Source organism: Monopterus albus, unplaced genomic scaffold (assembly GCF_001952655.1).
Source record: "Monopterus albus unplaced genomic scaffold, M_albus_1.0 scaffold323.1, whole genome shotgun sequence".
Lineage (NCBI taxonomy): Eukaryota > Metazoa > Chordata > Actinopteri > Synbranchiformes > Synbranchidae > Monopterus > Monopterus albus.
This window is the reverse complement of record NW_018128203.1, coordinates 348584-362517: the sequence shown is the minus strand read 5'-3', so window position 1 is coordinate 362517 and position 13934 is coordinate 348584. Positions and strand designations below refer to the sequence as shown.

Sequence of the window (13934 nt, the reverse complement as noted above, 5' to 3'; positions counted from 1 at the left end):
CACCCACAGGGAGTCCAAAGCAGGAAGACAAGCTGAGCAGCAGCGATTACTCACACAGCCTTTTTCACAGTGGCTGTGAGGATCTACACTGCGCTTTCATGCCTCACACACACACACACACACACACACACACACACACACACACACACACACACACACACACACACAAAACTTCTAATGTGGTTGTTCTTCTCATCAGTGGTTCACAGTTGCAGTAGAGTCTTGGCTGCTTCTAACAGCAGCCAAAAGCGGATGGATTCACTGTAGGGCTGCAGGACACACTCCTGAACACACACAGGTATGACACACATGAATACACAAAAATATTATGTATTGTGAACATCCATTTGTTGTCTTATGTATTGTAGCACAAGTGCAGTCAGTGTTTCTTTTGTACTGTCTGTTGTTATGGAGTGAGTGAAAACATTATTCTCCATAATGAGTTACAAAAGCAATTTTAGGTGGGTTGATGGATAAGTAAATATTGTCTGCTGCAAATATTTGAGTATTTGTTCAGCCTTTTGTCAGATTTTTGCAGAATGGCTTCAGGGATGGTAACGTCACTTGATCCACCACTTACATTTTGTACCGGCATTCGTGGTTGACACAGGATGAACTTTTCTAACTGTGGTGGTGGTTTCATGACTTTTCCTCCAGCATCAGCATGAAATTGACCTTTTTTTAGTTTTGTTGAGAAATATCTCATCAACTATATATGTGAGGGATTGAAATTTGGCTCAGACATTCAAATGTTGCCCTCAGGATGATTTGTAATCACTTTGGTGTTCCCTTAAAGAGCCCATGGCATGCTCATTTCCGGCCATTTAATATTTAATCTTGGGCACCTCTAGATTAGCTTTGCCCCCATCACAAAGGTGATGTTGATATTTTTTTGTGTTCTCAATGAAAAAGGCCCATTAAACTAGTTTCAGATTTATATGATTCACAGGATCACAAGTACTATATACCACGGTTGTATACTTGGCATTCTCTTATAAGCTACATTGTTTTTTTTGTCTTATAAACTCAAACTTGCCCACTCACCCTCTGAATTCTGGCACAGTCAGTTCTCAAGAAATGTAAAGTAGGCGTGTGCCATATCCCACTGCTGTGCTTCTCTTTGTTCTCCATTCACAGAAATCTGCGCCCTTCCTCTTTGTTGTGTGTTTTGTTTTCAGTGAGTGGGTGTTCATTAAGGGGAAAAACTGATGTAAGTTGCCCAAGGCCATTGGCTGTTTGTCTATATGAATCTATATGAGTGGGCAGGTTTTAGAGACACACAACTGACTAAAGGGTTTGATGAGTCTTCTAATGGCCTTTAGACAAGGTGAGCTGTGGTTGTAGATATTTAGGGCAATAAGGTTGTAGTAAATAACAAGCGTTTTCTTTTGCTTAGACTTTCTGATGTGTTGAAGTAGCTTAGTAATTTTTAAGCTGTTCTGTTGTTAAGCAAATATTCTGTGTCATTCAGTCATGGCTGATACACTAAGGGCCTACATCTGACCAGTGCTTCTCCTTGCTAATGCAGTTTTCCTTCTTTTGAGACATTGAAAGCTAGCAACTAATTTGTCACGTTCCAGTTTTTTAAGTACCCTTATGGTGCCTCAAAAGCAACTAGAGTCACCAACTAACCTAATATCTTTGGACTGTGGGAGGAAGCCAGAGTATACAGAGAAAACCCACACAGGCACAGGAGAACAGGCAAACCCCACACAGAAAGGCCTCAGTTAGTCACAAGGTTCAAACCAAGGGTATCATTGCTGTAAGATGACAGTTCTAACCACTGTGCAACCATGTTCCCCATAAAGCCACCATCAAAAAGCTAATTGTTGCTTATAAAGCTGATATATACTGCTGATTGGTAGTCACCTAATATGACTTATTAAACTGCCCAAATCATATTTGAGAATCCTATTAAATGTTTGGGTCCAGTTTAGTTTGTATGACATAAATGCATTATACAAATTTTAACTATTGTTCACTCTGCAGCCTGTGTGATCAGGTAGCAGAAGAAACCATAATATACAGTCACACTGTGTATATATATATACAGTATATTCATACTGTTGTACACATGTGAAACTAGGCCTCAACTTATTTAAAATTAAAATGAACAACAATAAAAGTATTTGAAGCAAATAAAAGGTTTTAAAAGCAATGCTACAAGATGTGAAGAAGAATGTGGTGCTGGTGCTGCATGAAATATTGTGCCTAAACTAAATGTAGAAAATCTCACAAAGTAAGAATCACTACTCTAAAACTGTACTTGACAACCATGCCTACAGTGCATAAATGTACTAAATTGCTTTGGTGTCCACCTAAGTAGCACAGTTTGGATCATCACCATGAATGTGATTTTGTATCTCAGCCTCTCACACTCGCACAGTAAGCAGTGCTTTCAATTTGACAAATGACTACAGAATCCTAGAGTTGATGCACAGTCTCTTCAACCAACACAGTAGGCAGGTACCTCCCCCTCACTTCTTCCACACTGCAGAAACCTGCAAAATAATATTCAGCCACAAAACCCCCAGAACAGACTTCATTTTTTCGCTGCCCTCAGGTATGAGGCAGAGAAGGAGGCACGGTGATTATTACTGTGCCATGATATTATTGTAAACCTGCTATAGCCAAGAAATGATATCCTCCATCTAACATCAAAGCTGTTGCCATAAACCTGCCAAGAAAATGGCTGAGGGGGAAAATGACATTCATGAAGGTCACTGTATTACAGCCCATTCTAATAGAGCACTGTGGGCTTAGAAAAGCAACGTCTGGCTACAACATTTGGATTCTGGGATAAAATTTTGCCTGTGTATTTTAGCCATTTAAATCTTTTACTCTCCAGAATGGAGAGTGGCTCTGTAACACTGAGAAACCACACCTGCACAGGAACTGCAGCACAAATAAAACCAGCACAGTATCTATTGAGGACGCAGACTGCAGATAGGATGAAAACATGGCACAGCCTCCATTTTAACCTGGATATGACACTTGTGCACTGCCTCGGGCTCTGATTTATGTTAAAAGCGGCAGTGAATTGTAAAAGATATGTGAGCATGCCTGAAGGAACAGTACAAGTCTTCCTCCATTTGTCGGCATCTGTTAGAGTAAAACAGGACTCCTAGCACTTTAGTTAAGAATGAATGGCATGGGAAAAGTGTCCAGTCTGCTTAAAGTTGTAAATATATCTCTACATTTTTTTATGTGATGTCTTTTCAAAGATTAAATCCAATTTTGTTGTTTGGGGGTATCATTCTTATTGTAGCTAAGGCCTAAATACACCATGTTAGACACTATTTCCTGGGACAATGACAATACAGTAGGGTTTGTCAGAAGCGGGTCTAGGATGTACACTGCAAAGTAGAGGACTTTGCCCTGGTGCGCTTGTGTGGGTGTACACTATGTAGTGGAAGAAGGAACTGTCCCCAAAGCTAGAGAGCCAGTGGGTCGGACCCTGCACTGTGCTGGAAAGACTGACAGGTGTGGTGTATAGGGTGAGACTGCTAAAGCAGAACAGGGTGGTGGTGCTCCAGAGAGACATGCTCGCACCATAACGGCCCTTGGCTCCACCTGAGGGGGATTAGACACTGGTAGCTAGTCAACAGCTTCAGATCCCTCTCCACTAGCCCGCCAGGAGCCACCAAGGCAAACCCAGCACCAGCGCAGGCTTTGTGGGTTACTGGGGACAATAACCAGTTAGGTGGGGGCTCTGTGGTGAAGCTGAAGTGGGCTGAATTTTTAAGCAAGGAACTCTTCTTCTGTTTTCTCCCACAGGACGTGAATGCAGCACAAAACAGCCCGAGCAGGAGAGAGAGAAAGAGGCAGCAGTGCCGATGAGCCCCAGTGAACAGCAGCCGGGTCCTTTTTCAAACACACACACACACACACACACACACGCTGTCACACATGCACTGCGCTCCAAAACCCACACAAACAAATGCCAGGACAGTCTTGCACATGCAATCCAGTAACGAGAGCACCATCAGCCCGAGCTATCTGCCACTGTTGGAGGCAGCTCTCACCGCTTCTCCGAGACACAAAGCTGGGAGCCTGCTGGGGAAAGGAGCTTCTGCTGCTTTTTATAGCACAAAGGAGAGGAGAGGGGAGAGCCAGGACTTTGTCTGGGGGGCTGTAGATAAATTAGAGACAGAGGGGAGGGCAGGTGAGTGAATGCAGTCCAGTCCAGCTGCTGCCCCTGCTGCTGCTGCTGTTGCTGGAGGAGGAGAAGGAAGAGGAGGTGGAGGAAGCTTAGAGTCTGGAGGAACAACATTTTCCTGCAGAGACGACCAGCAATGATCAAAGCGCCTCCAGGGTTGCAGATGTGGAAGGAGCACTGTGCAAGTTCTAGTCTTGGGTAAGCCAACTTTCCATATTTCCATTTACACACACATACATATAAAGTGACCTGGTGGTCCACTTGATCTGCTGTCTGACACTTTTGCTCACCTCTCTGTGATCCATCACCAAAAAGAGATACAACTCTCCTTCGCTGCCTGTGCCTTCTTCCCTTTAGTCCAGTTTGTTGTGGTTAACTTTCACCTACACAGATGACAAGATGAGCAGGAGGTTCATTTCTGATCATCATGACTCTAGTTTATCCCCCCAGCCTCTGCTCACACTACTATGATGTAGTCCTGGCTTATTATTTTGTTCTCAGATGGACATTGGCTCTCATTATCTCATGCTGGCTATGCCTTTCTGTTGTGATCCTTGAAACGGTGTGCTTGTGTATCCATGGAAGCATAGCCACTCTGTGTGTGTGTGCATGTCTTTGGTTACCAGTTCTCAATTAGGTTTTCATGATCTAAACATGAGTACAAAAGGGATGGCGGCCTTTGATCGATCCCTGCAATCATCCCAGTGTGAGAAACTCAGTGCCCGTTGCCGGCATCACACATCTAAGCCTCTGAATGGGTTCGCTCAGCCCTCTACCTGCTCTCTTCTTTCATTTGTTGTGGCTCTTTCCAGCTCTGAGTGCAGTTCTAAAAATCAGCAGTTTTTCTTTTTTCAGAGGAGGTTTTTTTGCTTTAATCTGTCTGGTTCACTCCTTTATCAGAAAACACCTCATACATTACAGAAACATCTTAGTGGATCATCTTCATAGGTCTAAGACATTTGACAAAAGAACTGAATTTGTACTTCATTATGGCCGGAGTCTGTGTTTTTATTTCTTTAAGTATTTTTGTGATTTTTGCTGGCATGTTCTTGAAGAACTGATTCTCCCAGCATTTCACCAACAACATCACAGTGTTACCTGCTGTACATGAGGCATTATTAGGTTGTGAAAATGACCCGCAGTGTGGTAGAGTAGCTACATGAAACACCAGTAAGTAGTTGTAAGAACCTCATGGGGACCAGATCTGGACCTAGTTTTTGGGCAAATAAAATTGGTTCTCCATTATTCATGAGGTTGGTTGATCAGTCCCCGTTCGGTTGAGGACGATACTGAACCTCAGGTCATCCGTGATGGCCAGCACTTTGTAAAGTGCTTTGTGCACTGAGGTGGAAAAGTCCTAAATAAATACAGTCATTTTTTGTCTTATCAAATGTATATGAAAAGGCACAGAACTGTTTATTTCTGGTCTTATACCATGTGTCATTCCCTACCCATGGATTTCTACCTGCTTGTTGAGAGCCACAATAGGCATGTGAATGCAATTATATAACACCACTTAATGGTACCCAGGGTGCCACTTAGCCTCTCTATTTGACAGATTTATGTGCAAATAATGAATTGTCTATGTGTCCCTCGGAGTACATTGTTGAATCAGGCCTGTTAGTCTCGTCCATTACTACGCCTACACTTACGCTCTCATTTCGATCCTTTCTGTTGCACATAAAGCTGTCAGCTATGCTTTATAGTGATATTACCTCAGCTTAACACTGCCGATGCCCAGCCTCATGGTTTTCAGCTTTGGAGTATTTATGAGGGCAGTAAAGCAGAAGTGCATCTGTTGTCAGCCAGATGAGGACACTGCTGTCAGTATAGGAGAGGGCAGCAACGTCTTCAAAGGAGAAAAGGAAAGGAAGAAGGGTGGTGTAGGAGGGCAGGGGGGAGAGGAGAGAGTGCCCCTGTGAGTGGCTGTCAAATACCTGCAGGCATGCTGACATGTAAGCTGTCACGGTTAAGATGTCCAGCTGGAACCATCATAGGTCTGTGTGTGCTTGTTGTCCTCCCACTCACTGAACACTGGAATGCCATTATTCATGTTCAGACAGTGCCCTAACCTTAATGCAGAGCTTATGCATCTGTGCATAGCAAATCTTTTACAACTATAAAAGTAGATACAATAAATATTCTTCTCACACAATTGTTCTGTCACTAAGTTTGTATTTCTACCACTTAGTGACAAAAGGTGGACATTTCAACTGTTTATCCATTAGCCTACCTTCAGCTATTAACTATTTATCTATTACTTTTATCTGTTTCAGCAGTTTACCCATTGCGGTATTTTAATCATTTAGTCTTGAGTTTAACATTTATAGTTTATCTGTTAGTTTTAATGTTAGCTAACTATTTCAACCATTATTCATTAGCCTGCTTTTAGCAATCTATCATTTATCATTTCCCCATTACTGTTAGTTAATATTTGAACTATTTATTCATTGTTTTTTTTTTAGCTGTTTCAGCATCACTCTTCACTGTGTAACTAGTTTTCACACAATCCTAATTGTATGTGGTGGTGTTCAGGTGTTACAGCCGACTCAGTGTGAATATGTTTTTATTCAAATAATAATTTGTCATTTAATTAAAATTACATGAGCCGCTCCTTCAGAACTGCAGCTCTACCCGGGGTACAGCAGCATGATACTCAAACTGCATCTCTAAAAGGTCTTTAGTGTTAGCACAATCAGACTCAAACATGTTTTCCAGGGTTTAATTAGGAGTTAAGAGTTTTACCTCTGGAAAATAGGCTGAGGCTTTCTTGATAAATTAGTAAGTCAATGCAGCAAAGCACCACATACTGCAGTTTGCTACTGTAGTGCCATTTATTTAGATGACTCTAATAGAGCCACTAGTAACTATGGAAATTTTGTTATGTTTTTTTTAATAGGATCAAGCCAAAGTAATGCATCAACCCGGCACAGTACCACAGAGTAAAAGTGGGAGTCTCTTTATCTTCAATGAATGTGTTTTTGCTGTTTGAAAATGCAATTGATGCCACTGCCCAGTCAGAAAATACTGTATATTTGTCTTTAATTTAAAACTACATTAGTTTACATTTTCTTTTTTCTTTGTTGTTGTTGTTGTAGCTGAACCTATTTATATAATATGATATTGTCGCAGTATCATCCAGCTCAAACACTTACCCAAGCCTTAATATATAGGTGAACCAGGTGAGCTGTCTACTGTCTGACTCTTTCACTGGGTTTACAAGAGATAATTTCTGAACAAAACTGTCTAATCTAAGCTGATGGTAGGGCCTGTGTGACCTTTCCGCAATGGGTCCATGGCAAAGATGAGATACAGAGAGGAAGAAAAGAGCTGAGGGAAAGGGAGTTTTGACCCTTGGATGCTGCATATTTTATGCGAATTGAGGTCTCTGGATGAAAGAATGTGTGATGAGATGACTGTGACATTATGTAAGTGCTAAAAGGGAGGCCAAGGAATCGCATGAGTGTAGGCAAGCAGTGCTTACACACCTAAGAGGCTACATTACATCTAATGCTTCGTGCATCAGGGCGGTGGTTTTTACTGCCTTTAGATCCTTCACACACTGAGCTGATCTACAAACATGGCAGTGTAAAGCAACAGAGGCAGTCCTGTTTGTGTTCACTTTTATGTAAGCCAGCGGAGAGATCAACAATTAAAACCTCTGGTGTGAAGTTCAGGGAGAAATGTGTCTGCAATGCTGAGTTGGTTTATGGGATGAAGCGGAGGGTATTTGCAGAGTTTATATACTTGTCGCTCTCTCCGGCTCATTTCGTTTTATGTATTGGTATTACTGCTGGCAGCTTGAGATGCTTTGACTGGCCAGCCATAAAACAATATTTTCCAGTATGGCTCACCATCATGACTGAAACTGAAAATGGAGCTCTGGTCTGTTCTCTCAACAAGAAAGAACCATCCTTGCCAGCAAAACATATGACATTATTAGTGCTGAAACAATTAGTCTGTTGATTTTTCACCTAAAAAACATTAGCATTAGAGACCTGGCTCTACTGTTACTGCCCAACATTTTAAATGAGATGGATAAACAATCTGGATGCACATACACAAAACCAACCACATAGTAATTACTCTTAAAGACTTATCTCTTGAAAAAAAAAAAAAAAATAGACCCTGATGTTTGAAAAAAATCCTCCAGTAAAATACAACTCTCACATTTATTTGTTCTAGTATATTTTGGTGTCTTCTTCTGCTTGTTCTGCGCGCTACTGCCTCTGGTGGTTGGGGGATATCTGTCTTAACTGGCCCATATTGCTTTTTTTTATTTAGTTTTTTAAATATTGTGATAAATATTGTATCGTGGACTTTTTACGGTGGCACTATTGTACAGTGAGTTTTTGGTATTGTCACATCCCTAGTAGGAAATATAATTACTCTGAGAAATGACAGTGAAATAAATAAAGAAATAAAAATAATACAATGTCAAATATTATTTACAACAATATATTGTACAGATCAATCACACAGCAATAATGAGTGATGAAGTAATTGCTGCAAACCAAAATGTAATATGTACAGTAAATATATTGCAGTAACAGATACATAAAATAGATATGGTATTTGTTGCATCAGAAGCAGTGATCTTCTGATGAACGGCGAGTCACAATAGAGAAGGTACAATAGATAATCAGGGCAAAGAGCTTCTGTTATGCTGCAGTATATTCTTTATATGCTGCCTATTAGCCTTGGTGACCCTTGCTGCATCCAGCATTAGCCTCAAAACACAGTACACAGACATACCACAACTTGATCCTTAAAGTATTGCAGCTGCGTCAGTGATTATATATAATATGATTCACTTAGATATAACCTATATAAAAGCAGTGAGCAATGAAGGGCACCAAGTTTTCATCCTCACAATATAATTTTAAAGATTTATTTGTCTCCTCCTCCAGACGCTTTTGAGAAATGTTTTGCTCCTTCAAGAAAAAAATGTAGCCAGACTCTAAGAGCTGGTGAGCTATTAAAATGTTAAGACAGTTTTCTGAACATGGCTTGATATAAAAGTATCCTTTTTTCTATTTCACCCATACCTCTCAAACACCATGAACTGCATTTACATTTTGTCTGAAATATAGTCCATATTTTCAAAATGAATTCTTCACTTGATGAAATATCACTTATGGACAAAAGTCTAAATTCAGACTTTTATCACTCAATACTTATTGATTTTTAAATACTTTATGATCAAAATTATTTTTGACCACTTAGTTCTGAATCAACTAATGAGTATCTCTGACAACTTTATACAGTCCAAAGAAAAAGTAAAGGCACTGTCTGAGATTTCCTGGTTTTCTGCATAAATTGGTTATGAAATGTGATCTAATCTTCACCAAAGTCACAAATATCAACAAACACAGTATTTCTAAGTTGATAAAATACAAACAGTCATGATCTGTCATGTCTTTACTGAGCACACCTATTAAACATAATTAAGGTGTTTAGTTCTGCAAAAACTGCACACAAGCTCTACATACAGTATCTGTGTTTGTGTTTATGGAGCTCCCCCAAGTATTGTTTGCTTCTCTCCACTCATTCTCGTTAAGAAATTGGTTTTTTAACCCACTGAATTATTTTAAATATCCCACTGAGCAGTCAGTGTAAATGAAGATTAAGCATCCATGACTCTTTGCAGCTCCTTATCAGTCCACAATCCTGGATGCTGCTCTGCTGATCAGAACTAATGCTGCCTTTTAGCTTTTTTTTAGCCATTAGACATAAATCAGATAATCGGCTGATCAAATCATTTTTCTCAAGTAGAGATCAGTAGAACAGAGAGATAGGACCAGACTGTTTAGTGAGGCAGTTCTATCTGGCTGTCTCCACTTGATTTGCCTTCATTCTTTTATATGTTTCTTCCTTCCAAACTTGCATATATGCTTTGTTGCATTGCTTTTCTTCCTAGAAGAAACGAAGTGCGAAATGGGTGAGTATGAGCATGTGTGATTCAAAGTGAAGTATCTTCAGTATTTAAATGAATAGTTCTATGTTTTGGGAAACACAAGCCTATTTGTTTTCTGCAGAAGAGTTAGAGGAGAAGATTAATACCACTCTCATGTCATGCAGGCAGCTACATTTTGTAGCTGGTTAGCTTAGCTTAGCACACAGACTGCAAACAAGGGATTTCAGCTGGCACAAATGAACATACAATAAGTAACTTGATCACAGACCAGAATTATATTTTCTGTTGTCAGTTTTGATGTCTGTATTTGACCAACGATCATTTGTGAGGGAAGAAGCTTCACTCTGTAACACAATTGCAGTTGGAGTGAATATTTCTGTAGTTTCAAGAACTTCAACAGAGTGATCCATCTTCACCTCATGTCAGCTGTTATTTCAGTGTCAAACACATATTTATTCAAAATCTAAGTAATTATAGCCTACAGTAAGTAATGGATCAGACTCAGTATCAGATGAAATCAGTATTAAAGGGCTTGGACTGGGGCAGAAATCATCTCTAGTTTATGCTAAGCTAAGCTAATGGCTGTTGCCTCCAGCTAATTGTTTACCATAATTACTGTACATGAGCAAATAAGCCTATTTTCTAAAATGTCCTTAAAGCAAAGATCCCTGCAGTTTTTCAGCAGACAGTTTTGTTAGCAAACGAAATAATAATATTATTTGATGTGTTTTAATAACATTTGTGTCATTGCAGTTGGTTGTAGTTGTTTTTTCCTTGAGACCCAGTGGAGATCACATTGAACATATTTGTTTGTCTAGCATAACATCACTGTCTACTATATTATGACAGTACATACAGTACACTTTGGCTAACTGCATGCAAAAGACATTTGCAACATTGTTTGAGAATTATTCACCAGAGGGATTACATTTTATTCTTCCTTAACTTACTGTAGTCTGAATGATGTGGAGGTTGCAACAAGGTCAGAAATGTCCTGTTGTGTTCATTGATGGTTTCGAGTTTGTAGCTTGAAGGTGTTAAGACCATCTGCCACCTGATAAAAAATGGTACACATTACTTCATATGGAGATGTTTCCACAGGGTTGCTATGTTCAAGTGACCTTTTGTTTGATGAAACACAGAAGTGTTTTCACTCTGGGTATTTCACTTTATAAAATTTGTAAAATTATTATTCATGGCAGGATTGAATACCAATTAAAATGAGAAATGATGTTGGTAATGATTACAAATACAGGCTATGCATTATTTATACCGATTCAGTTTGAACAGAGGCAGTGTTTGGATGAAATGATGACAAGCTAATAAAGGAAGTTGTTTGGTATACATTTGGTTTTATTTTTGCAGCACTGAAAAACATTAGGCATTTTTGTTATGCATTTGAGCATGTATCATGCAAGTCAGTCTCTTTATACAGCCCCAGAGAGGGTGGCAATATATTTTTAGGCAGAAGCCTTTTTCTAGCCTGTCACTTGAAGAGAATGTCAAACCCTGGAAGAAAATCACTTCCTTGTTTTGTTTCTGCATCAACTGAACAAATGAATCTGCAGCTGTATGTGTCCATGTGAAGCTATGACAGATGGGCATGAAGAGATTGTGCTTAACAGAATGTAGTTCATCTTCCTCCTTGCCTCTCTTCCTCTTGTCTTTCTCTCTCTCTCTCTTTTTGGGAACATATGATTCGGTTTGCCTGTCAGAACTGTTTGATCATGAGTAGTCAGCTGAGGATCTGTGCTTTGAACTGACTCACAGCTGTGGCCAGTTTCTCTGCTCTTGTTAGGGGCACTATAGAGTCTATATGCTCATAAAATAGCTGGAACAGTGTGTAGTCAGCCCATTTTTCTATGTATGTGGAGGTGGGTTGCATGATGTGTCTGAGAAGTAAAGGGTTATGTTTGTCAGTATAGATCACAATCTGTGGATCTGTGTGTCTATGAATACTGTATCTCTGCATGGCACTATGTGCAGAAACATGTCTGCGTCTATTTATTGCCCTGCTGTCACATTCCCTCAGTTTGACAGGGGTACTTTGTGATCTCTCCTGTTTGCCACACCTTGACATGAAGAGGACAAGCCACTTCTGGACATCAGAGGGGTATTATGAATTTGCCATGGCAGCCAGGTGAGGAATAGCAAGACAGTGTTAAATGGGACTAAGATTTACTCATCTCTGCAAGCCTGTCAATAGTTAGGGATAAAATAATCACTTTTAAAAAATTGTTTTCTTATATCACAGTGAGGGATCGAACCTCCTGTATAACAGTACACTGTAAGTACCCACCTTGTCTCCTTCAGAGAAAGCCCGGCCTGCTTTCTTTTCCTCTGTCCCTTACACTGTACTCTCTTTCAAAGAATTGTTTTTACCCTCTGTCTGACTCTCACTTATGTGTCATGTTGTGGCATCTTATCAGATCCACTTTAAGTGGCGCTCCTGATTTTTGTCATTGTAGTAAACACAGCATAAGAGTAAATAGTTTCAAAAGAGCCTGTGAATAATTTGTACACCAGGATGTATCTGTGGTTGTCTGTCTGTATGCATCGACAGGGCTTTTTTGTCTTGTGTGGTGCAATGTTTATTTTCAACTTTAGCCAACATGCTCTCATCCCAGTACATCCAGTGCTGAGTTCCTGTGAGATGTCAGAACAGATTTATGTTTGATGTGCAGGCAGGGCCCAATTACTCTGTCCCAGTAGCAGTACCTAGAGACTTTAAAAGCCCCCTGCACATGCTGGAGAAAAGGCCGTGATGTTGTAATCTACCTCAGACTTAATGAGATGACATGGCATAGCGATTCCCTTTAAGGGCACTGATTGTTCATACTCTGCACTAGCATCACAAACATTTGTTGTTTGCTTAGGGGTAAATTTCCCTCTGAAGAGCAATTTGAGGCTCCTGTCTTGGTTTCTCTTTTATTTCAGAGACTGAAATTTTGACTCTGTGAAGAGCAGAGGGAGCATGAACACTCTTCCTCTTTGGTGCTTCTTCATCCTCCTTTTCCTTTACTTCTTCTTGGAGGCCTTTAGGGAGAGCAGCTGAGTCATTCTCTCCACCCTCTCTTCATCCTCAGTCTGTTCTTGCTCCTCCTTCTTTCTTTTTCCTCTCACTAAGCCTTCATCACAGACGCTGACAACTTGTGTCAGTTGCAGTGTGTGTGAGTGTGCCTCATTTTTTATGTTTATCATAATTTATGTATACATGCTTGAGAATTTACTGTCAGGGTGCATATTCCCCATTAAGCACTCTTATTAGTCAGAGCTGTACGGACAGCAGCAGAAGCAGCAGCAACACACCGGGTGATGGAATCTCTCTCTAGTTGAGATTTATGCTAGAGAGATAAAAGAGTACAACTGTCAACCAACCATTTGATGACACACGCGCAAGAGCGCACAGATACAGTCAGTTTCTCTGAAGTGTGTCACATTTGACAAATCTCTTTTTAAGGCTCTCTCCTTTCCAAGGTTCTGTCAGGATGTATAAACCCCCCATCACCTTTCCCATTCCACCTCACATCTCTGCTTTCTGGTTTCATTTGTCATTCTGTAAATAAAAGATCTGTTCTTCTTTCTCTTCAATTTCTAATCTTATTTTGCATAGTGTCCTGCTTTCTTCTGTCTAATATGTTTGAAGGCATTTCTTTGTTCTTATTTTGTTGACTTCTTTGTTTTTCATACTGTCAGCACCTTCATGCATGTGCCCCCTCTTCCTCTCTTCAAACACTTAACTTCTTGCCTTCTTTTAACTAGAAGCTCATTGCTGCATTAGTTAATCTCTCAGAAGGCATGGCACACATACAGGATCTACAATTTCTTCTTCTGTAGCACACAGCTATAAACAGGCAC

General features: G+C 40.2%; 1 protein-coding gene across 1 annotated transcript in view; it reads left to right on the top strand.

The window, feature by feature from the left end:
* The first annotated feature begins 235 nt into the window (after positions 1-235).
* lingo3a (leucine rich repeat and Ig domain containing 3a) overlaps positions 236-13934 on the top strand; it is a 41072-nt gene continuing 27373 nt past the window's right edge. The window contains exons 1-2 of the mRNA XM_020624260.1: positions 236-298; positions 3778-4357. The gene's annotated coding sequence lies outside the window, so the exon portion shown is untranslated. The remainder of the gene's footprint in view (positions 299-3777; positions 4358-13934) is intronic.